The sequence below is a fragment of the Neofelis nebulosa genome, chromosome 11 (assembly GCF_028018385.1).
Source record: "Neofelis nebulosa isolate mNeoNeb1 chromosome 11, mNeoNeb1.pri, whole genome shotgun sequence".
Taxonomy (NCBI): Eukaryota; Metazoa; Chordata; class Mammalia; order Carnivora; family Felidae; genus Neofelis; species Neofelis nebulosa.
Window position 1 is genome coordinate 26,383,546 of NC_080792.1, and position 23,727 is coordinate 26,407,272.

At 51.3% G+C, this 23,727-nt stretch overlaps 1 protein-coding gene across 3 annotated transcripts in view; it reads left to right on the plus strand.

The window, feature by feature from the left end:
• ZBTB7C (zinc finger and BTB domain containing 7C) overlaps nucleotides 1-23,727 on the plus strand; it is a 350,116-nt gene that overhangs the window by 55,862 nt on the left and 270,527 nt on the right. For 2 of the 3 annotated variants that reach the window (XM_058692176.1, XM_058692174.1), the window contains exon 2: nucleotides 13,958-14,185. The gene's annotated coding sequence lies outside the window, so the exon portion shown is untranslated. Of the gene's footprint in view, nucleotides 1-11,948; nucleotides 12,130-13,957; nucleotides 14,186-23,727 lie in introns of those variants that run through there. The other variant, XM_058692175.1, reaches the window with a different exon arrangement.

Genomic DNA, 23,727 nt, shown 5'->3' on the forward strand with positions numbered 1-23,727 from the left:
AATTCACGGGGAGGGGGGGTGGGCAGGAAAAGTTGGGAGGCCCAGGAGGTGGCTTGGAGTGCCGATAAAGCCTTTTGGGGGTGGGGATGTAATAAGAGGCCCAGCACGGGGCCTCTGTCTCCACCTCTTCCACCCGTGCTGTGAAGGAAAAGGCAAGGGTGGTCCTTGGGCCTGACCCCTTCCAGGCCGTGCGATGGCTGTGGGCAGGGCATGTAACATGCTGTTCCTCTGTGCTGACACTGAGCTGCAGTTATCAGGGGTCACTGAGAAGATATGCAAAGAGCTAGGAGCCAGTGGATCCCTCTCTGTATAGGCCAGCCCCGCCCAGCGATCCCTATTGTCACAAAGGGCCGCTGCCCTTCTAGAAGAACCTGAGTGCATTTTCCTTGAAATGCCTAGATTAGGGTCACTGCATGGTTTTAACATCAAAGATATGAGGAATTAGAGGAAATTGGGAGATGGGAGCTCTCCTACAGCCCCAGAGTGGGTCAGAGGCCGAGCCCAGGATGCAGCCCAGATAAAGACTCTGCCCACCTACCCCCCACCCCCCTAACACTGCTGGTTACAAAGAGCCTGGGGAAGCTCCTTTGTCAATCAACAAATCTGGGGAAAGGGAAGGATTGAAAAGGAGTAAGGTTTTCTGCACAGCTAAAAGCTGTGGTTTTAGGCAATGCTGGTGCATCTTGATGTGGTAAACAGAACATTCTATTTGGAGTTAGAAGACCTGGAGACGGCTGTCAGCTCAGCCCCTTTGTTACCTGGGTGATTTGGGACTTGAGCTGTCTGCACCTCAGTTTTCGCATCTGTAAATCGGGTGTGACTGCCCTTACTTGTCCCAGGGATGCTTTGAGGATCAGGAGATACCGCACAGGAAGCTCTACGCAGACTGTAAGATGCAGCAAAAGCAAAGGATTATCATTGTAACCGTTTCTATTTGCATATTGCTTGTAGAATCCCAGAGAACTTCCTCATCTTGTCTCTTACTGTGCAGCAGGGCCCTAGATCTAGCCTTCCCACTCGCGTGCCCCTCCCCTAGCTGGCTGAGGAGCCAAAGAGGACCACTCAGCGACAGTGAAACTCCTCTTGGGGGTGGGGATTTCCTCAAGGTGATGCTTCCACTGAAAAGAGTGCCTCAAACAGTGGGCCTTTGGGGCCGGGCTGGCATTTCAGTCCAGGAAGCCCTGTCGGAACCCGTCACCTAACACGGGGATCGGATGCCCCAGAGCCTACATCAATGGCTGGCACTCACTAGGGCTGTGAACGTTTGTGTAGGTTGGTGGGTGGCATCGTTAGGGGAGGTAGCTGTGCTGACTTCTCCTGGGGCTCAGTTTCATTCGCTCATCAAGCAAGTGTTGAGAACTTAGTGGGGATCAAACACTGTGGGGGTTCTGCCTCAGAGTGCTCACAGTCCATAGATGCCGAGACAGTTGGACAGACAAGGTTCCACTTCAGGGTCAGAAGCACTCTAGGAACATGCTTTGGGGCGCCTGCTGAATCCTGGCCGGCGGCCTCCCGGAAGAGAGGGACCCTTGAGCTGAACCTAGAAGGCCAAGTAGAGGTTGGCTAGAGGTGAGGAGGCAGGCTGGGCAGAGGGCATAACACCTCTACTTCTTGCCCCTCTGGCCAGGCGGGGCCCCTGAGGCTCACCTGTAGAGACTTAGATCTCTGCTCTCTCCCCTCCAGTCTCCCCTGTGCTCTGCCAGAGAGCAGTCTCCCAGCGTGTAGGATTCTGGGTCCTGGGCCAGAGTCTGAGCTTGCTCTGTCGGGTGGAGGGGCGGGGGGCAAGGCCAAGCTGGTGGGAGGAATGGGTACTTCGGGGACCCCCCCTGATTCAGCAACTGCTGCTGTGAAATCTTAATCACTCTGATCAAAGGTTTCGTGTTTTCCGGAATAAGTGATTTCACTTATCTTTTAGATCGCATTTGACTTCAGCACATAAAAGGCTCATTCAATTTGAAGCAACATCTCCACCAGGAATGGATTAACAGCAAGAAAACGGTTCTTTCTTACCACGGGTACAGCTGGGACTTTGGAAACCCAAATCGCTTGTAATCTCCTCTTGGAGCACATGTGGAGAGTCCCTCCTATAGACGGTGTTAATATGCTGTCCCCCCTGGGGAAACCTGTTGTCTCTCAACCTGCGGGATGTCCATGCAGGAGGAGCAGTTTGGCTCTTCAAGAGGCACAAAGCCACTGCTCTTTTGAATCCTTTGAACTTGAGCCCTCCCTTCGCTGGCTGCTGGCTTCACCCTCCTCTCTGGTCCAGCCCCCGTTACTAAGAGCCCAGGTGCTTGGGAGCAGTGGTGATCCCCAAAGGCTTCCTGAGTCTCTCCCTGGAGTGAGCACTGTGGGAACACGGAGGGAACGTAAGCCTCGACATCCCTGCTGCAATGAGCTCACTCCTACAGAGGACAGGGGGAGGGAGCCTATGTGTAAATTGGTTCAGCTCTACGGAGGGCAAGTCAACAGTAGCTGTGAAATTTCAATGCACACGTCCTTTGACCAAGAATTCCACTTCTATCCTGCAGGTCTAGGTACAGATAGGAAAGGGCATATGTGCAAGGCTGTTCATTGCAGGGCTGTTTGTAAGAGCCGGGGATTAGCACAAATATAAATGTCAGCGGGAGATGGGGTTCATCAGTTATAGCGCAGCCATGTGGTGGACTAGTATGCGGTCATAAAAAAGAAGAAGGGTGCTTTTGTATACCGACCCGGGATGATGTCACAGGTATTATGACAAGAACAAGATGCAGAACAGTACGGGGGTGTGGTACTGCTGGTGTAAACAAAAGGGTAAAAATTACAACATGTATAGTCTCATGGGCATAAAGTCTCATGGGATAGAAACACAAGGAAATATTAACAGGAGCCTCACACGGGAAAAAACGTGGTCCCTGCCCCAGAGGCCTCCTGGGAAGTTTGCAGTATCTCCACTTCCCTTTAAAACTGGTTTCCAGGATATGTGCACTGTGTCCCCCGCCCCCAACATTGGCCTGTCGGGCATGGCATTTCTAGGACCTTTGCCACCTGGGGCCCCAGTGGGCACGACTTGCCCTCATTCTCCTGCTTGTGGCCAGCAGCCTGCCTTGAACACCTCTTGAGAATGTGGGTTCTGCTCTGAACATCCCTCCTAAAGCGCTTAGGGTGGACACCGTTCATTTGGGCAGCGCTCAAGGACTCGGTGACCCTGGCCCTCTGCTCTGGGAGGTGTGTGTCCCACCTCCCCTCATGAGACCCCTACACCCCCTCAGGCAGGGGTCCGCTGTGGTTTACTGTCCACTTGTCATCTCAGTAGGGCCAAACGTATAGCAGGGACTCACTAAAAGCCTGTTGGATGGAAGCATATATGCGGCCCCTATAGTTTGCCCCGGGCAGTGCCGGGTAGGCATTAGGAAGGACGCGAGAAACAAACAAACATTGGAAACTTGGTTTTTGAGCCTAGTTTATAAAGAGGAAATCTATCATTGTTCTCTGCCATTTCCTTTGTCCATGGCCATTTCTATAGGAAATGAAGGCAAAAGGCTCCTCCTTTAGCCCTCCCTCCTCTGTCATGTATTGCCAGGGCGCTGCTACTCTTCCATTTGAAGGGGCCACCAAGCTGCAAATAGGTGCTTCTCAAGTCCTGCCAGCCGCCCTGCAGCCAGCACCACACCCAGAGCTGCGCCGAAAGCGCGTCAGACTCAGCTGCCCTCCCCCTGCAGCTGTCTCCCCTCTCCTCCCTCCCTCCCCCAGCTTCCAGTGGCTTCATCTCTCAGCCTTCCCCTCCTGGCCAAGTGCGCTGTGTGTGTTTGACCGGAGGTGCAGAGTGCACAGCCAGGTGACACGTGTGCACGCTGTCACTCTTGGAAACCAGCCCTACCGGAGGGACTAATCCTGCGGCCCCGTCTCAGCCTCTGCACGAGACTTTGGAGCAGTGTTTTTATGCCGGGAGACAGCAGGGCCTCCTAGAACAAAGCAGCCTGGAGCCACTGGCCTTGCCCAGGGGAGGAACGGGGGTCTAGGGAAGTGTGGCAGCCAAGGGGCTCATAGCTAAGGTGTAAATGCAGACTCCCCATTTATGAGCTGTGTGACCTTGGATGCTTTCTCTTTCTGGGCCTCATTTTGCTGGTCTATAAAAATGGGAGTTGGTCTCAGACCTGGGATCACACTGGGATGTACAGAGTTGGGACCGAATTCTAACCAGAGCTTGCCTTCTGGTCTGGCTCATGTCGGCTCCGCGTATACACTTCCGCCGGTGAGACCAGCTGGCGAAGCAGAAGTGGGGGCCAGTTCAGGGGCGAGGTGCCCTGATAGTTGACTTGACCTCTCCTTGGGAAATGCCTGGCTCCTGGCGGTTGTCATTATTTTGCAAAGTTTGTGCTATTTTACCATCTTGGCTCATCTTTTTGCCTCCATGCTGCTTCCCGGGCCAGATCCAGTGGGGATGTGGTTTTGCAGAGGCCCCCTGCTGACAGGCGTCAGGGTGAAATCGCGGGTCAGGTCCGGACTGGTCAATCTGCCCTCACTGATGCCCCGGTTATCCATCACCCCACTTGTTCCCTAAGCTGCCTCCCCCGTGGGTCTCCCAGGCCGCCTCTGCCCCCATTCCCTGCCCTTTTTCTTGCTGACCTCAGTATTTTGCAAGCCGTCTCCCACCTTGGTCTCAAAGTGGCTTTGATGTTTCATCCCCAGAAGCTTCCCCCTCCCGGAGTGGGCAGCCTGGCTTTCCATCAAGGCTATCTTTCAGAACTATCCATCACCAGGCTTGAAACTCTGAAATTCTCTTTTCTGACCATGACCTCCAGGCTCTCTGCTGGCGTCCCCTCGAGATTAGTGCTGTGGTGGGCTCCACTGTGCACAGAACAGGATGTTCACATGTTCCGGGGGCATGTGTAGGGTGGATGATGAATACAGAGTTGACTGGTCGGTTGGGAGAAGAGGCTTCTGGAGGCCGGTGTGCAAAGGGGACACAAGAGCTTGCCGGGCGTAGTAACTGGCTCCCACCTGGGATGGAGGGGCAAAGGCAGAGGGGGCGTTGAGGCTTCACCCTACCTCACCCGGGAGAGGACGAGTGGGCACATGGATTGCTCTCCTAGCTGTCGCTGGTCTGGGGATGAGCTTGCATCGGACCTGATGCCTCCAGGTGGCTTCCTGGGGGAGGCAGGGAAAAGAAAGCCTAATTGGGGGACTTGTAGCATCCTTTTGGGAAGAAGCAAGGCAAAGGCACACTGAAGCTTGAGGATCGGTTTGGAGGAGGTGACATTATGGACATACAGAGTTGGGGTTAAATTCTAAACCTGAGCTCGCCTTCTAGTTTGGCCTGTGTAGGTAATAATGTTGGCAACCCTGACGGTCTAGTCTAAACCGGCATCTGGGAAAATCATCGAGTGAAGCAGAAACAAGTACCAGTTCAGGTGTGGGGGCCAAGAAACAGACACTTCACGTATCCAGAGATCAGCCCGCTGTCACCCCTCCTATCCAGAACAAAGATCTCAGAGTGAGGGAAAAGTGTCTCTGGTCACTGAAAGTGGCTGAAGCCCTGGCTTCTTGTTCCTAAAAACCCCTCCACCCGACCCTTTACTCAGAGCCCCATGGTTGCCCAGCCCGAGAGGATTCTAAGCTGCACCTTAGAAGCAGAGAAGCTTCTTTAGGCAGCCATACCCAAACAGATAGCATGAGGTCTGGGAGCCTCCCTGTGGGAAGGGGCAGATAGACAAAGAGAGAAAAACCCACAGTGGGGACAGATCCCCCAGCACAGCAGAGAGCCTCCTGGAGATAACAGCTAACCATGAAGGCAAGCTTACCTTACATACCTTACCTTGCAGCTCAGCCACCGCAAGTGCTTTCTGGAACAACGCTGGGGAGGGATGTACCCAACAAGTGTTAGATTTTATATCCTTTGCCACAAACGGAAGGGAAGTATATAAACGTTTAGAAAAATAATTTGTGCTGTAGCGTTAAAACGAAACACACTTTGTTGCTTGAAGGGGCAATGTTTTTCGTTGTCTAGAAAACCTTCGTATGTGAAATACCTCATCTGTGTTGCCAGATAAATGGTGATTTCTGTTTGCATCGTGGAGCGTTAGGAGCAAAAAAGACCACGAGATTCCACAGACCCACTGAAAAATGTGTATAGATGATGTAATTGAGGCTCAGAGATGGGAAGTGATTTGCCCAAGTTTCCAAGGCCAGTTGTTGTCAGAACTGGGCCTCCAACTTGGTCCGCTAGGGAGCCAAATGAATTCAGGGGCTGGGGAGCGGGCCTGGATTCAGACCCTGTGCCTCAGCCAGGAGCAGCCAGACCAGGGCTGGGACCTCCTCCCACCTCCCAGAGGTAAGAGCCAAGGTCTAGATGGGAGACTTGGGGAAGGGGGGGGGGGCGCGGCTCGAACATCTGCCCAAGGACGAGTTGAAGAGACCCTACCCAGAATGGGATGTGCACCCGGGTGGATGGAGGGGTGTTCCTGCCAGGATGCATGGGGCAGCCTGGGGGCGAGGAGCTGGAAGTGGTGTGGATGTGCCCAGTACATACGTGAGTCGCAAGCATCCCTGGCCGGAGCGTTTGACTCCTGTTTTAGAACAACCCACCTCCAGGTGGTCAGGAATTGGTTTGAAAGGCAGCTGATGGCCCTGACCTGGGCAACACAGAAGAAAATGCCCAGCCCACCTTGTCACCTTGCAGGAGTCAGCTGCTAGAGTCTGGGTTTTGCTTTCTCCTTCCTGCAAGAGAGGCAGAAAGGGCTCCGAGCCTGGCCTGTCCAGTGCAGCCTCTTACTGAACAGCTATCTACAGACTTCCTATTTTTACTCTTAATAACCATAAGCCCGGGGTTACCAGGGTCCTCTTGTTGCTATAGTGAGAGGTGACAGCGCCAGCCTTCCAAAGCGCTGGACCCTTGGCTTAGAGGAATAACAGAATCTGGGTTGCTTTATTTTTGGGTTTGACTGAGAAGGTTTAATGCACCATTTTCCAGCCCTTGCAAGCAAATGGCTGTTTGTGCTCAAAATACACCAAACCTCAAGAACACAGAGTAACTGATGGTTTGGGGACGTGGGCAAATAAGAATAGGTAGAAGGTACTTTTCTGAATTACAAAAATGGTAATAAAACTTCATTAAGAACACCTAGAAAACGACAAAGAAATACATGTGGTTGCATTACTGTGTCACGGCCCTCGTGATCCTGAGTCGCAGCCTTACCAGCAGTTTTCTTAAATGTGCCTTTGGCAGAGTTAAAGACGTGGAGTGTATGTAGTTGGCAGTCTGCTCTTTCAATTAACATGGAGTAAGCATCTTTCTGTGTTCCTTCGTTATCTCAATCAGCATTATTTTGAACGTTTATTTATTTTTAAGACATGGAGAGACAGAGTGTGAGTGGAGTGGAGAAGGGGCAGAAAGAGAGAGGGAGCCACAGAATCCGAAGCAGGCTCCAGGCTCCAAGCTGTCAGCACAGGGCCCAGCGAGGGGCTCGAACCCACCAGTCGTGAGATCATGACCTGAACTGATGTCGGACGCTTAACCGACGGAGCCACCCAGGCGCCCTCCATCAGCATTATTTTTTTTTTTTATTTTTGTGTTTATGTATCTTTGGGGCGGGGGTTGGTGAGGGGCAGAGAGAGAAGAAGACACAGAGTCCAAAGCAGGCTTCAGGCTCCGAGCTGTCAGCACAGAGCCTGACATGGGGCTGGAACCCATAAGCCGGGAGATCATCACCCGAGTCGAAGTCGGACGCTTAATTGACTGAGCCACGCAGGCACCCCTCAATCAGCATTATTTTTGTTTGGATAAGGTCATGTAATTTTGTAAAACGTTCTCCTACTTTTCCCCTTCAGTGGGTCTCTGGAATCCACACTTGGTCTCCATCGTGCCATCTCTGTCAAAATTTTATTCCTTTTTTTGAGTTGGATAATTTGTCTGCCTTGTCTTTGCCTCTCTGTCCCCTACACACACACACACACACACACACACACACACACACACACACACGGATTTCCTCCACTCGACGGCCCTGCTAATCAAAGAGTGATCCCAGACTAGTGGCATGGGCATCCCATGGGAGCTTGTTAGAAATGCAGAATCTTAGACCACCTCCCCAACCCCCTACCCTGCCGGGACCTCCTGAATCAGAGTCTGCATCTGTATTTTGACAAGATCCCCAGGTGATTCATAAGCACATTAAAGCTTGAGAAGCACTGATCTGAAACCCATTTCCCCATGCCTCCAGGAAAGAATCCATGCTCCTGGCCAGGTGCACAACCTGCTGTGTGGAGACCACATGGGGAGGAGCTAGGGGGTGAATAAGGAAGGGCCAGATCAGCAGGATAACTACAGGTGGTGGGCCACTGTGGGCCAGGAACCCTAGAGAGGTTGGAGCGGCGAGACGGCGGGTGGGGGGGGTTGCTGTAAAGGAAGGTCTAAATGGCAAACCCATGGAAGATGCAACCTGGAAAACTGAGGGCCCCGCTGGCTAGTAGAGGCAGGACTGCGGGCTGGGGCCACAGCAGTAGCTCACTCCAGTTTTACAGATGCAGAAGCCGAGGCACGGAGAAATTGAGTTGCTTGCCCAAGGCCACAAGCTATTAGGTGGTGGAAGTGGGGGTACAAACCTGATCCGGGGCCCAACCCTTAACTGCCCTGCAATGCAGGGCGGGGTGGACGACAGGAGAAAGTAGAGGATAAAAGGATGTTAAGCTTCTACAGTGAGCTGGGTACTTTTTCACTTTATTATATTTAACATGCACACCCTCTTTGGAAGTGCACACCCTCTTACCCCATGTGACAGATGAGGAGGTCACTTTGCATCAGCGATAAGCAATTACCTGAGTTCACATAGTTGCTGACAGCTGAATTCAGGATTTGAACCCAGGACATTTTGGAGACTGAAGTGATGCTCTTTCTACCCTGCACTTCATCATCAAGGTGTGGAGTCAGTCTCTTCTCTCAGAGTAGTTTCTCTCCTTGCTGCCCACTTCCCACTTTTAAAACCCCATTTCTGCCCAGGGACACACTCCCCTTGCCCATTCTTGGTGGGGAGAAGTCCATGGCAAGTCCTAGATGTTTTCCTTCAATACCTAAGGTTGGGAGATGCCAGGACTCGGAGGTACCTGGTTTAGCATTTGATCCAGCTGGAAACTAAAGCCCAGAGAGCTTAAGTGACTTGCCTAAGGTCACACAGCCAGCTTGTTAGAGATCTGAGACCCTGACTCTGGATTCAGTGCTCCTTTCATGACTCAGAGTTGTATTTGTGCCTGTCGTCCTGGGTGCCGAGGGTCAGTGCACAGCCAAGCCGGTCAGCACCAGGCTGCTGGATTGCTAGAACAGTGCAAGTTCAGCTTTAAACTTAGCCTAGAGGGTGGAATGGATAAACTTACATTAAAAGAAAAAACTAATAAAAATAATATCTGCTTATCGTTAAAAATGCAAGCAGTGTGTCTAGAAGCACCTGAGAGCACCCCTTCCTGTCCCTCCCCAGCCTACTCCCCAGGGGTAACCACTTAGCGCTGTCTCCAACGGCTCCTTAATTTTCCTGCCAGCGGTTGGGTTTTGTAGGATCCACGCCACAGCAAGGCTATTTTTAACAAGCATCCCAGGCTTCAGGGGGTTGAGGAGAGGGGAAAAAAAAATATTCCATTTGTATATTTTTAATCCGTGCGCATTTGAGCAGGCAGTGGCTTTCCTGTGCCCACTGCCAAGGGTTGCGGGCAATTGATTAGACTTTCTGGATGCAGGGCAATCCTTTCTCTTCCCTTAACGAGGCTGGAAGGCCAGGGAGGGGTTCAGGCGATATTTCTAGGGCTGATGGCTGTCTCAGCTGGCTGCCTCCTGATCCTGCCTGCCTGCCCCCAGCCCTCTCCCTCCCAGCAGCCTCGAAAATGCTGGCTGGGTCTCCCAGGGCAGAAGAGGCCTGGGAACCTGACTCTCTGTGCCAGGCTCATATTTAGAAATGTCTCCAGCCAGAGGTTGGCGTGTGTCCCGCTTGGACTCTGGGCAGGGGGTGCGGTCACATGTGCTGCCTTCGAGTGGGCAGATTCTGAGTGGGCAACAGCCCGCTTTGAATATAAACACACTCCTTTTATGCCGAGGAGCTGGCATCTGAGCCTGTGCGCTCGGGCCCTGGACGGGGGCAAGGACTGGTAGCCGGATGGGCAATGGGGGAAGGGAAGAAAGATGTCATGGGCTTGACCTGGGCAAAATGGTGGTGGAGGAGGGGTCCCAGCTCTCTACCCCACGCACCGTACCCACAATCCCACCCTCTGTTTTCTGTGCTCCTTCTCCAGGTGGCTGGAGCGCCGCCCCTGCCCCTTAGGGGGCCCACAGCCCCATGGGAGCCAGCCAGTGTCCTGACCTGGGCTCCCCTTTTTGCCTCTAGAGTTCCCTGCTCTGTTCAGGGGCAATCCTGGGGGGCAGCGTGAGCGGGGTGAGAGTCAGGCTGGATACGGGGCCGCCACCTGCCGCAGGGTCTTGCTCCAGCTCTCTGTCTGAGAGCAGCCCGCCCGTCAGCCTCTCCAGATGGAACGTGGAAAATGTGGCCCTGACAGCCTCATGCCTGAAGGCTCGCTCAGCACTGACCACAAAGGTTCTGGGATTTCTAGCCCACCCTGCTTTCTCTTCCATGTCAGCGCGTGAGAATGGGTGAATTAGATCAAGCGATCTTGGCCTTAAATGGTAGCCTCCCGGGGGAACAGACATCATGCCCCAGCCCTGTAAAAACTCCCTTTGCTTTTAAAACAGGTCCTCTAAGGAGGGGCAACCTGGTTCATTCATCTCGCCTCACATATTTAACGAGCACCCTCGGAAGTGCAGACCCCGTACAGGTACCGGCCCCACAGTGCTGGTGGGGGCTTCAGGCTCTCCTTCCATCACACCTCTCCGCCCTTTGCAGGCCTGCCCTGGAGACCAAAGTGGCTTGCTCCACATCAGCCCTTCTGAGAGGAGGCTGCCTTCCTGCAGCCTAATCTTCAGAGAGAATCCACATGCAGAAGCAGGACTTTCCTCCTGCGGCCTGAAGCCAAGCCCCTGCCAAGTGCCCAAGCTCCTGGCTGGGGGCCCCCCACCTCTCCCTGTGCCATCCTCCCTCCCTCTCCCCACATCTCAGGGAAGAGGGCTCCAACCAGTGGTCAAGAAGGCTGAGTAGATGTTTTCTTTGTTCCTCCCGGGAGCAACATGGTAAATATGCAATAACGGGGTGAACGAACAAGCAGACGAATAAGCACGTGAGCGAACGAACGAAGGAACACGCGGAGAAGCGGGCTCAGCTCCACAGGAACTTGGAATTCGGAGGAAGAGACCCAGGCGTGTAGAATGGTAGCGCCGTGGGACTGAAGGGGACCCTAGGGATTGGGCTCCCCGCCTTTGGATGGGAAAGGAAGTGCAGGCTCAGAGGCAGGAGGGGCTGCCGCGGGGCCTCGGAGACCGCGGAGGTGAGAGGATGGTGAAATTGCCCAGGGCGAGTGAGATCCGGAACCGCGTGCAAGGCTGCCCTACTTTCCGTCTGCCGCTGCCCTAAGTGTCCCTCGTCCTTGGGAAAAATTGCCTTTTCATATGGTTGGGAGTGGACGGCACAATTTTTCTTCGAGGGTTAATTGTTTTGCTGACAGCACAGATAATTAGGAATGAGAATCCCGGAGTGAGGGCGACAGCAACATCTGCTGTGAATGTGGTTCAGCCCCACCTTGCAGGAGGGCCCGGGAGGCCTCCTCTCCTCGCCCTCCCTACCCCCAACAAGAATTGATGAGCTTTAGCTGTTTGCCCCTGGAGCTACAGCTGCCAGGTGACCATGCAGCCAGCAGGATAGGCCGGTGACTGGCTTCTAAGGGGTTCGACGTGTTCTCCTTCCCCCATGGCGTTCCCTGCATGACGTAGGGCTCCCTTAAGAGCTCCAAGGTTGACTGAGGACCCACTGGGCTGCCTGGGACTCAGGGCTAATGCCAAGGGAATGATTTTCTGTTCTTCCCGTAGCCTGATGTTTGGAGGTCTGGTCTGCTGTTGACTGGAGGTGGGCGTGTGGGTCTGCACTGAGCTACGTGGCTGTCGTTGGCGTTGGGGTAATCTTCCTGCCTACCTCTGTGGATTTGCCACCTATCCTGGGTTTGTAGGCCCCGTGGCCTGTGCTGCTTGCTCTGGAAGGAGTTGGCCCCGTCTTCTATTGCCAGGTAGGAATTTCCAAGTCGTGACGTTCTCCCTGTGCATAGAAGCAGAGAGCAGCTTTGGAATCAGGCAAGGAATTCCATTGTCTAGGGGCAGATCTTTCTTCATCTGGGTGGAGCATTATGGTTTTTCTTCCCATTTGTGTTATTTAGGAATATGTCACATATACAAAAGAACATACGAATGCCTATATGCTTTTTGAAGGTAATAATAGTAATTGCCTAGTTTGTTCAAAGGTGCTTTTAACCCCCAGTGATGCCTTGCCCAGAAATGTCTCGCAGGTGGGAGCTATAGACAGCCAGGTACCCCAGGAAGCTCAAGGTTGCCTGATCCCCTACTCCACCCCCAGAAAGCTGTGGCTATTTATCACAGCCAATTTCCTCTTTGCCTGAGCTGCTCCCGTTAGCAAGGAGCCTGCACATTCCTGTCTTCCTGTTTATCACTTTTCCCTCTGTGCTTGCTCCTCCTAAACCCTCCTATCAGGGAAGAAACCAAAGGCATGACTGTTCTCTTCTCCCCATGCTACAGTAGCAGGCCAAGCATGCCTCTGTTCTCCTCCCCTTCCTACTCCTCTTGACCCACCATCCCCCTGAGGTGACAGGAAATTAACCGAGGACCAGGGAGCTTGCTGGAAAGAATGATAGTTGGGAGTCAGGAGTTGCTGTCTTGGCTCGTTTACTAACTTACTGTGTGACCTTTAGCAAGATTCTCAATGTCTCTGTGCTCTGTTTCCCCATCATCAAAATACCCCTTTATGTTGCTGTTGTGAAACAAATAGGTCCAATGGATATAAAAGCAGCTTGAAGGGTATTAGTCATTGTACGTGTTGTAAGACATTGTCATCATCGTGCTTACAGAATTCATGGGACCTCATGTCCCTGCCTTCCTTTGCCACACTCATCCCTGTCCATGGTGCTACCCCTCACTGGTAGTGCTGGGTGCCCTGGTGGACGCTCTCCACCTGCCACAGTCTCTTCTTAGAAATGGGTTCACTGAGGCTCAGAGGAGCCCAAGGTCAGGGTGGAACTCAGGGTCACAGCCATCCTGGGTAGCAGGAACGCTCTGCACCATTAGAAGCGGAGGCCATGACTGGTCAGAGGTACAGGGCTGTGGCTGGCATGGACCCAGTCTCCAGAGGTGAGCAGGCCTCCATGCTGAGTGGGGTAACTTCCAGCTGGGGCTTTCCCACCCCTTAGAGTGTGAGCTGTGGTCTTGGCTATGAGATGGGAACTCAGTGGAGCCAACCTGGGTCCCTCACTCAGTGAGGTTTGCGTCCCCACCCTTGTCTCTTGCTCTGAGCCCAAGGGCTAGGGAAGGAGGTTCATAATAAGCCACAGGTGGGTGGCCTTCCTGGATCCCCAAACCACAGCGCACTGGAAGCCTCACCCCAGGGGTGGTGGAATGTCCCTGGTAGACATGGCTGTATTCTTTGTGTATCTCAACATTGGAAGGAGAGCACCAAGTTCTCTCCTCTTTCCTGGGGCAATGAGGTGTTATGAGCTGAACTCTGAATAGTAGGTAGGATGAAGGGTGGGTCTTTCAGGCAGATAAAACAAAATATACAGAGGTAAGAAAATAGGAATGAAGGGTGTGTGTGTGTGTGTGTGTGTGTGTGTGTGTGTGTGTATGCACACTGAGGCCTGGGAGCAGGGCTGGTGGGCGGAACATGGGCAGTGAAGACCTGGCTGGGGTAAAATCTATATAATCACCAGGATCTGCAGGACCTAGGAATAAAGAGCAATAAGAGGATGGTTGGAAAGTTCTAGAACAGTTAAAACTTGGACATGTGTTTCTGGTCATGGGAGGCGACAGACGCCTCTGTTCTTATTGCAGATCCCCTCTGAAACAGCTGGGGGCTCAGAACGTGTTGCCACCTGTGAAGAGTGGGCCAGCCAGGAAAGCAAGAAGGGATGGAGTGGAGCCCCGCCAGGGCCTGAGGAGTGACCATAATCCACAACCACCGGACCTGGAGCCTCCAAGTCAGGAAGGCTACACAACCAGGGAGACTCAAGAAGAATTAATGCTTCGGCCCCCAGCGACATGTACACGGTGTAATGACAGGTAATGAACCTGGGGCTCATCTATCCTTTCTGAATGATGTGGCAGGTAGGAGAATACATCAGCCTGCAGTAGACATGAAATGTCAACCCTCGGAAAGATAACTATGCAAACAAAGTGCTGTAAGGCCTGATAAGATGATAGATGGGTGCTTTATAGTTATTAGTTTCTGCCCTGTGCACTTGCTAGATCCGGGCACTGGAAGATTTAGCATCAGGTAGGTTCACTTCCTAGGCCTTATGGGAAGGCCTGATGCCTTTATAGATGGAGCACTGCTTGTTTGAAGAGCTCAAAGCAACAAATCAAGAAGTCATTATTCCCCACTGGCCCCTTGGGAAGCCAGGAGTTGATGCCAGTGGGGAAACAGAGGCAGTGAGGGGTGCAAGAGCACTTTCTTGTATTCAGGAAGCGGAGATACATGAGGGGTAGATCTGGAGACCTCACTGGTTGGGGAGACTTCCTGATGGATTGAGATTTCTTCAATGATAGGGTGAGGCGATAGGTTGGTATTTTTTGTAGAAGAAACGACAAGGGGATTTTTATGGCTCCCTCCATCCCTCCAAGGGTGCTAGATCAAGTAGCGGATGTCAAGGGTCCCTGGGGAAGGTCATGAGCAGGCGTCTGAGGAGCACAGGAGGGGGCTGGCAGATACCCTGGGAATCTCAACCAAGCAGTTGAGCCTGGGAAGTCAACCAAGCAGGAAGTATCAAACAGGTCTCCGGAGCCTAGAAGGTGGGGTTCTGAGGCTAGAAGGACAGGGAGCCAGTGGGATTGGAGACCCCAAAGCTGGTCTTTGCTCTATATGTCATACAGGGTAACACTCTGGCAACTTTCACCTTGGGGAAAACGGCAGTCTAGGGCAGAAGCAAAAATAGCTTAGGGCCTTGGGAAACTGATCAGAGCAGGGGGGGAGAAGGACCAATGGCCTGGGGCAGGAGGCCCAAGGAGGTGTGGCAAATTCCATTCCAGTGTGGGCCAGTGTCAGAATCCATAGGGTCAGGCCAAGGGGTGGGGAGGGGCAGAGTATTAGGACTTCTGGGTGGCCTTGTTCTAAATCAGGCGGAAAGAATAAGATGAGGAAGGAATTCAGAAAGCTGAGCCCAGCTCTAGGAAATGGGTCAGCCACAGGCACCAGGCAGGCCCAGGACTTAGCTCCTGTGTATATAAGGAAATAAAAGGGGGGTAAGCTCCAGGGAGCTCAGCAAGTATAGCCCAGCACAGCGGCCTGGGGCTGTGTCTCTGGATACTGGCGCTGCACTATTCACGTACCCTACCTCTCAGTGGGGAAGGAGGTCTGTGTATCTCAGACTTGCCTGTGGACCTGGGCAGGGCTGACCCTGGAGGGCAGGTGACGGGCAGAAAAGGTTCAGCTTGCATGGTAGTATGTGAAGACTTTCATCATGTGTGTGGCCTCAGGAAAGGAGCGACAATATGCTTCCTGATCAAGTCAAGAAAGGGCAAAGGATCAGGTCTATGAGAAGGTTCTCAACCTATTTTAGCAATATTGCCGAGTACCTGTTGTGTCCTGGGTTAGGTGCCAGCAATGCAAAACTGTATGAGGCATCTCTGCCCCCAAGGGAGGGGGGTATGGGACATAGGAAAAAGAATGGCAGTGGGGACAGAGCCAAGACTCCAGGAGCCTCGGGCTCCCATCTTCAAGACAGGGACCATGCTTTCTCACTCACAGGCTGGTTGGGAGCATTAAATAAAATAAAACATGCAAAAACACTTAGCACAGCAGCTGGCACCATAATAAGTGATCAATACATTGAGTTTACTTCCATTACGCTGCTCTTGGAGGAGCTCACAGTCTGGCAGGGGTGGGAGCAGAGAAGCCCGGGAGAAACGCATCCTGATTCCCAGGGCTTCAGATTGCTCCAACGGGGTCTGAGGCATGGGCTCCGAAAACCTGGTTGTCAGAATTTGTCTGGCTGTGGAAGATATAGTTCCAGGTGGATCCAAACACTCAGAAATGGTGACCGTGTTCAAGTGCTTTGGCAGTTGCTGGGCCCACGGGTTCTGTATGGGTACCGAGTAGGATAGAGGGCAGGAAGGGCGGTGCCAGGGATTTACAGAAGTGTTGAGAAGAGAAGAGCCTGGAGACATCATGCCTCCTCGGCTTCCAGGGCGGTTCCTGGGAGTGGGGCAGGGTGAGCTGGGTATAGAAACCAAGACTTGGGTCCTGCCGCAGGGCTGCCTAGGACAGCCTGAGCCACAGATGTAAGCCGCACACACGATTTTAAATTTTCTAGTAGCCACAGCAAGAAGGTAAACACAAGCAAGTGAAATTAATTATAATAATGCATCTCATTTGACTCAAAAGGCCCAAGTATTATCATTTCAACATGTAATCAATATGTAAATTACTAATGAGATACTTTACATTCTTCTTTTCATACAAAGTCTTTGAAGTCCAGAGTGTACTTGAGACTTACAAATACCCCTCAGTTTGGACTAGCTGCATTTCAGGGGCTCGGCAGCCACATATGGCTTGTGGCTACTGTACTGGACAGCTCAGGTCTAGAATCTGGAATTTCTTGCCAAGGGGCACCCAGGGGCCAGGTGTATCTTGAGCTAAACGACAAGACTTACTATTATGTCCTCTTCTTATGGCACATCTGTAACGTATCCCTGGGGAAATTAGCTTGAATAATCAGAGATGTCTTGAATCACTTTTTCTAGATGGTGATTTATGTTTTCTGGAACCAGCCCTGGTTATGGGTCCCCCCACCTGGTCTTAGGACCCCAGCATCCGCTGGTTCAAGGCTGACCTCAGGCAGTTCCTAAAACTCTCTGAGCTTCAGAGCCTTGGTTGAAACTGGCACTGATCATGTCTATCTTGCTGGGTAACTAGGAGGACTGGATACAATAATGAGTGATTACTCCGTGGCATTTGATGTCAAGAAGGGATCCATGTTATTTTCCTAAATCAAATGACAACCAATTTGCGTTCCCCTGTTGGCTAAGTCTGGCAAGTTTCCTAGCAGGCATTTCTGTAGTTCTGTCTGTTGTATGAGAACGATGAGGATTTGGAGGTCAGGAAAAATGGGGAGGGAGGCGAGGCCTGGACCCCTGCCCACAGCGGCAGTGTCTATCTGTGGTCTCACCTTATCCGGATCTGTGTGGTCCTCTGGAGGAGGCAGGCTCTGCCGACAGCTTGTGCCCCAGTGTCAGCTCTGCCATAGGGAATGTTGGGGCCCCTAGGCCTTCATCTCTAGGGTTTGGACACCACCAAGGTGCTGTGTTCCAGTGGAGGGGGGGTTTCTGGCCTCTGCAGGACCCCTTCCCTGAGCCATCCCAGGCATCTTGGGACCCACCCCAGGGATCCTACCTCAAAAGCTGTATTTCCTTCAACGTCTCTGTCTCCATTCTTCCAGCTGTGGCCTTTGAGACAAAGACCCACCTCTACCTTATCACCCCCTGTTTTCCCCAGCCATAAAAATACGGATAACTCCCTCTGAGGGCAAGGGAACCCATTGCTCCAGAGTATGGCTGCTCTTTCCAGGGGTGGGGAGTATTTTATGAACGACATCTGCTCTAGCCACTGGCCCCCAACCACCGCAGAACAGTGAGGTTTGGTGAGAGTCCTGCCACAGGGAAGGAGGTTTAAAGAGCGCGTCTGCAGGAAGACCCCATGTCCCCCTGGCCTCGTGTGGAAGGAGCAGGACGAGGAGGTGGAGGTCAGTGTCAGTGTCAGCTGCGCTGGGATCGTGCAAAGTCTACAGAACGAATGAGGGTCTCCAGGCCCGGGGACTGCAGCGGTGTCCTCAAGGCTGGGTCAACACTTGATTGTGGGTGGCGGGGTCAGCGGTGCTTTGAGGCTCACTGCGGCGGCCTGTGGGGCCCTGTGTTGCTGCCTCTCTAGACAGGGGGTCCTGTCCCCTGGAGCAGCTGGCTCCTGCTTCCTGCTGCTTCTGCTGGGGCCCGTGTTCTCAAAGCTGTCACGAATCAAAAAGGATCCTCCAAACCATTGTCACTGTGACTTAGCATCTATTTTAAGAGGTGACCCGTGGCACATTTGGAGGACAGCGGGGAGGAGGTTTCACAAAATCAAGCACATTTAGACAGAGAGGCAGCCATGGCCCTAAGTTCATTGGGTGACTCTGTTTATTGGGCCTCACCTTCCCCAGGCCTTAATGTTCCCATCTGTTAAATGGGCATGAGGAAGCCTACTATGGTGAGGCCAGGTACACATGCGTTTGAAAAGTAAGAGGCACTCTGAATCATAACCACCAAGGATCTGAAAGTATTATGGCAGCACCCTTTTCCTCACTAACTCTATTCCTTAAAATTAGTCTCTCTCTTGCTTCCTGGGGACACACAGGGAATAGTTTCTGATATATCTTCCGTGCAGTTTTGCAGCAGGGAGAGGAGGCAGGCAGCCACATTGCCCTTGACTGACAACCTTCATATGGGTATTTAACAATTTTAATTTTTCATGATTCCTCTGATAAAAATAGTGCCGACTAAAAACAAATACATTTGTATTTTCCATCTCCTTAATTAGTTTCTAATTTGGGGGTTCTTATTAGCCTAAAATCATCCCACTGAAATGGTCCTTGGATGGTAAAAAATGTGCAAACCACAATCAATTCTAGAGAGATCTTGGTATTTAATTATGCTGATTGGAGCACTAGAGACCCCTGGTAACATGAACCTCTCAGAATAAGCTTGATTTGTGTAATTTGGTTTTTAAAAATTTTGGATGCATATTTATCATATTCAACTATGTGTTCTTGTTCTCCTTGAGATTCGACTCATCTTGTAGGAGATGGGTGGAGGAATCCACGGGCTATTGAGGCCCTGGGATTCCAGCTGAGCCCACGGAGTTGCTGGTGGGGCCCGGCCTGAAGGGAGCACGGGGTCCCCAGCTTGGCTGGCCATTTAAAGATGTCTTTTCTTAAAAAAAAAAAGAAGGAAAGGTTAAGGGTCACACAGAGACAGCCTAAGAAACGGTATGCTGATAGAATTTGGGAGGCTGAGGGGTGCCTGGGTGGCTCAGTTGGTTAAGCGTCAGACTTCAACTCAGGTCATGATCTCGTGGTTTGTGAGTTTGAGCCCGCGTCGGACTCTGTGCTCACAGCTCAGAGCCTGGAGCTACTTCTGTGTCTCCCTCTCTCTCTCTCTGCCCCTCCCCCGCTTGCTCTCTCTCTCTCTCTCTCTCTCTCTCTCAAAATAAGTAAACATTAAAAAAATTAGAAAAAAAAATTTTGGAGGTTGACGGTAGGAGAGACTCTCCCATGAAATCCTAGAAAGTGAGCAAGTCTCAATGTGTTAGAGATGTATCTAGAACCAAATTTTAGAATGTGATATAACTTTGGAGGCACTGGGAAGACCCAGTTGCTCAAAAAGTTGTCCAAACCCATGGGTTAATATTGGCTTTGCTAAAAGTCGGACAACCAGATGTAATGTCATAGGAAGGACACGCACCACCCGTGATATTTTCTTGCTGTAAAGCTGAACCTAAATCTGCCCAAGCCTGTAAATCTAACTACCGTTTTATACAGGAACTAGAGGAACACGCAAAGACACCATGGAAGGTGGCTTTGCCATCACCAAAGCCAGACCAAGACCTCAGGACAAATGCCCCCGTTTTGCCAATAGGATGAGGAGGGGGAGTTAAGGGGAGGTACAGGGGAAATTATGGCAGATTACTAGAGTCTCAAGAGTCTTAAGAGAGACACCAACCAAATGCACTCTGTGGGTCTGGTTTGAGTCCTGATTTGGGGCCTACCTGCCACAGATGGCCCAATCTGAGAGAATCAGTGACGTTAAGTCCAGGATGGATGTTGGATATCCAGGAGTTATTATTAATTTTTTTTAAGGCGTGTGATATTGTGGCAGCATTACATACTGAAGTATTTACAGATGACATAATAGGATATCTGGGATTTTCTCTAATATGATCCAGATAAAAAAAAAGATGGAGCAAAAATAGCAGATTGTTGCATATCGTTGAAGCTGGTTTGGTGATTGGTGATGGGCAAGTAGGGATTTATTATGCTCTTCCATTTGTGCATATTTGGAAAGTTTAATAATGAAAAGTATAATAATAATAATAATGAGGAGAAGAAGGAGGAGAGGAGGAAGAGGATGAGGAAGAAGAAATGTCTTGACTAGTTGACTGAGCCCTGAAATTTCACCATTAGAGCTTCATTTGTTCAGCTTAAGCCTTCCTTCGTCCACAACATACAGCTTCTCCTGGGAGTGCGAGTCCCCCTTTAGGAAAGTAGCAGTGGGTCCGTAGAACTTTTTCCAGTGCAGGATACCACAGGGGTCTCATGCAAAAGAGTTCCAGGTAAGGTCAGTTTGGAGAAGGCTGTACTGAACTCAGTCCAAGCAGATTTCTTCAGAGCCTTGGTTATGCTAATAGACACTGTGCATCTTGGGTGAGGGTGGGCTATAGCAATGCAGTGTGCCCTCAGTTATGTGCTTCAAAGGAGAGAGAAACCTCCAGCCCCTTCAGGGAAAATCAGACGAAGATCAGAAACCTGGGTTCCAGAGCTGTTTCTGTTTACTAACTAGTCATCGGTTAATCACCTAAACTTGGTCTTCTTTTCTGTAACCTAAGCTTAGTATCACCTATCAGATATTTACAAGAATAGGAAAGAGCTTCATACGCAGTGTAAAGCCCAAGACCAAAGGTTAAATTGTGTGATTTTCATTTGGTGCCACTTTCTGAAACTCGGTCCATGAATGTTTGCTTGGAGGCTCGTGGCTCTGTATACAGGGTGTGGTACACATCACCTCAAGAAGGGACTGCTGTGGGTGTCACGTGCTCAAAAGATACAAAGGTAGTAAAAACAAGCTCTCTGCCCTTGGGGAGGTCACCATAAAACTGGGGAGGCAGTGAGAATAAATAGTGGTGGGGACTAGCGAAGCCATCTAGCCCTCAGGGCAAATGAAAGGTTACAATTAAGAGGAAGATGGGAGCACTCTTGGCTGGTTCGTGGCACTCGACCTGGGCCTCGAAGCTGCTGGAGATTCGCACGGGCCACCCCCTTGTTGGTTATGGATCACTCAGCTGGAATACTTCCCTGCCTCCAGCCTCCACACGCCCACATTCTGCAGCTGAGCACATAAACCTTGTTTGGATTATGGCGCTATCTCACGTGGGGGCCTAAGTCCTCCCCATCTGGAACAGGGGTCAGTGCTCCCCCTGCCTGGCCCTCCCAGCCACTCCCATCCTCTCCTCCACTCTGTCTCCACCTCTTGTTTCTGTCTTCCCGCCGGAGCCCAGAAGAGCTGGGATTACTCATCCCATCCACACTCATCACTCCTGCCCTCTCTTTTAAGTTAAAAAAAAAAGTATAAACCACAGAAACAAAGCAATAAATTATGAGTCAGAAACACCCAAGCCTTCATGTGGAAACGTTTATCACCTTCAGATCATTCCTTCGGGCAGTGAGAGAAGACAACCTGAGTGGGAATCGTGCGAAAGGTGGGCAGCGGTGGTTTAAGCAGAAGTGAAGGGATTTGAGGCACCCTTGGGAGCTGGCCTGGTTTCTGAGATGCAGAGAGCTGGCTGGGGGGCTTTGACTCCCCCCGTGGGGTGTGCATGCAGCTATTTGGGATGTGAATAGCAGTCAAGGGCACTTGTTAACAGAGAGCCCACGCTGCCCTTTAATCTGCACAGCAGAAATGAAAGAAAAGGAACCCAGAGAAGAACAGGGCTGGGGTGGGCACTTCAAATCAACAAGGAAGCCAACTCTGTGCCACGCAAGGATTCAGAGACGTGTAGGACACATGCTGTGTCCTTAAGAGTCTGCGTGGGCAGAGCTCAGCCCATTCCTGGCACGTTTTAAGGCTCAGAAACCTGTTAGTACTGATATTCGGGGGAAGGACTTAGCCAGTGCCTGGCACATAGTTGCCCCTCCCCCCATGCCATGGCTTTCATAGCAACCACAGACCTCAGTTTGGGATCAGAGAGCCCTGCTCTTGAGTCCTGACCTCAGCACTTGGGCAGGTGACTTAGTCTTTCTGAGGCTCAGTGTCCTCTGGTATGAGATGGGGTAGCCATGCCTTCTTCCCAGGATGGCTGGGAGGAGGAAATGAAATGATCCAGAAAGAATGATCCAGAATGGGCCCTCAACAACTTTTAGTTTTCATCTCTACCTCTTCGGCCACTGACAAGTAACAAGACATCTGACAAGTGACCCTGAGCCTCGGTCTCCTTATCTACTAAATGGAAATAATTAGATTACCCGCCCTGCGAACCTCACTTAACAATGAAGAGTGAGTTTAGTGGGCAATGTATGTAAAAACATTCAAGGAGTAGAAGGAGTTCAACATTTAAAAAATGTATTCGTGTGTGTATTCGTGTCACGTATTCACCTCTACAAACGCACACATGTAAACCATACTCCGAAGAACTCCCAGAGTGGCAAAATGTGTCCACAGCATGGGGCAGGTGGTCTGGGAGGGAGGCAGGTAGCACCTGACTCGAAACTGGTTTGCCTCGTGCGTTTTGGCTGGTTCACTTTCCCAGAGGCTGTTCGACCCACTTTTCTGGCCCACCGCCCCACTCTGCTGGGATGTAGGAGAAGCACGTGGGGCCAGACCCAGCAGATCTGGCATCCAGCTCTGCCCCTGAAACTGCCCTATGTGACCCTGAGCAAGTTGGGTAACTGCTTCCTCAGACACAAAAATGAAGGCTAAAAACTGCCGGCCACAGGACATCAAGAAGATTCAACAGGACGATGAGTTAAAGCCTTTCTACGTTGTCAAGTGGTGACCGAATGGAAGAGGCCATCATCCTCATAACAGTCAGCCAGGCCTTCTGAGCCCAGTGGAACAAAAGATTTAATAACACTTGTTAATTGACTAATGTGCAGCCTGCTATTTCCCCCGCTTCTGGGGAGACAGTGGTGACTATTTTTCTATTAGAGACACTCCTTAAAGAAGCCTTCCCTGACCCTGATCCTCTGTTGTCTTTCTGAGTCAGAGGGTGTTATCTTCCCCAGCCCTGACCGTTGGGGCTGAGATCAGCCATCCATTTACCCACTTATTCTAATTCACTTTATAACTCAGCACTCACTGTGGGCTTTGATTTACAGTTAATGGTTCATCTTTAAATGAACACTTGTCTGGAATCTTGCATCAGTCAAAGGTGGTGGTGTGGACCTGGCAGCAGCCAGGTAATGAGGCCTGGAGTGCTAAGTCTATTTTTTTTGGCCAATATTTCCCCTGTTTCCCACTCTCAGCCACGTAACGAACCCTCCACAAATATGCACTCGTTTGATTTTAAGGCCACATTGTGTCGTGGAAAGAGCACAGGGATTGGTCGGGAGGTAGGAGCTCTGAGCCCAGCTTTGCTGTTAACTCACTTGCTGCATGATGCTAAGTAAGAAAATAGTGACCTCTCTGGGCCTCCGTTTGCCATCTTCCAGGAAGTGCAGGGTTGGGAGGGGAGGTCTTGCCCCGAGCCTCTGACTTAGCAAACCAGCCCAATGAAGTGTGTAATGAATGAGAGAGATCTATGTTCAGATTACAAAAATAATAACTGCTTCATCTAAGAAAAAAATTAGAAGTGTTTCACTGAAAAA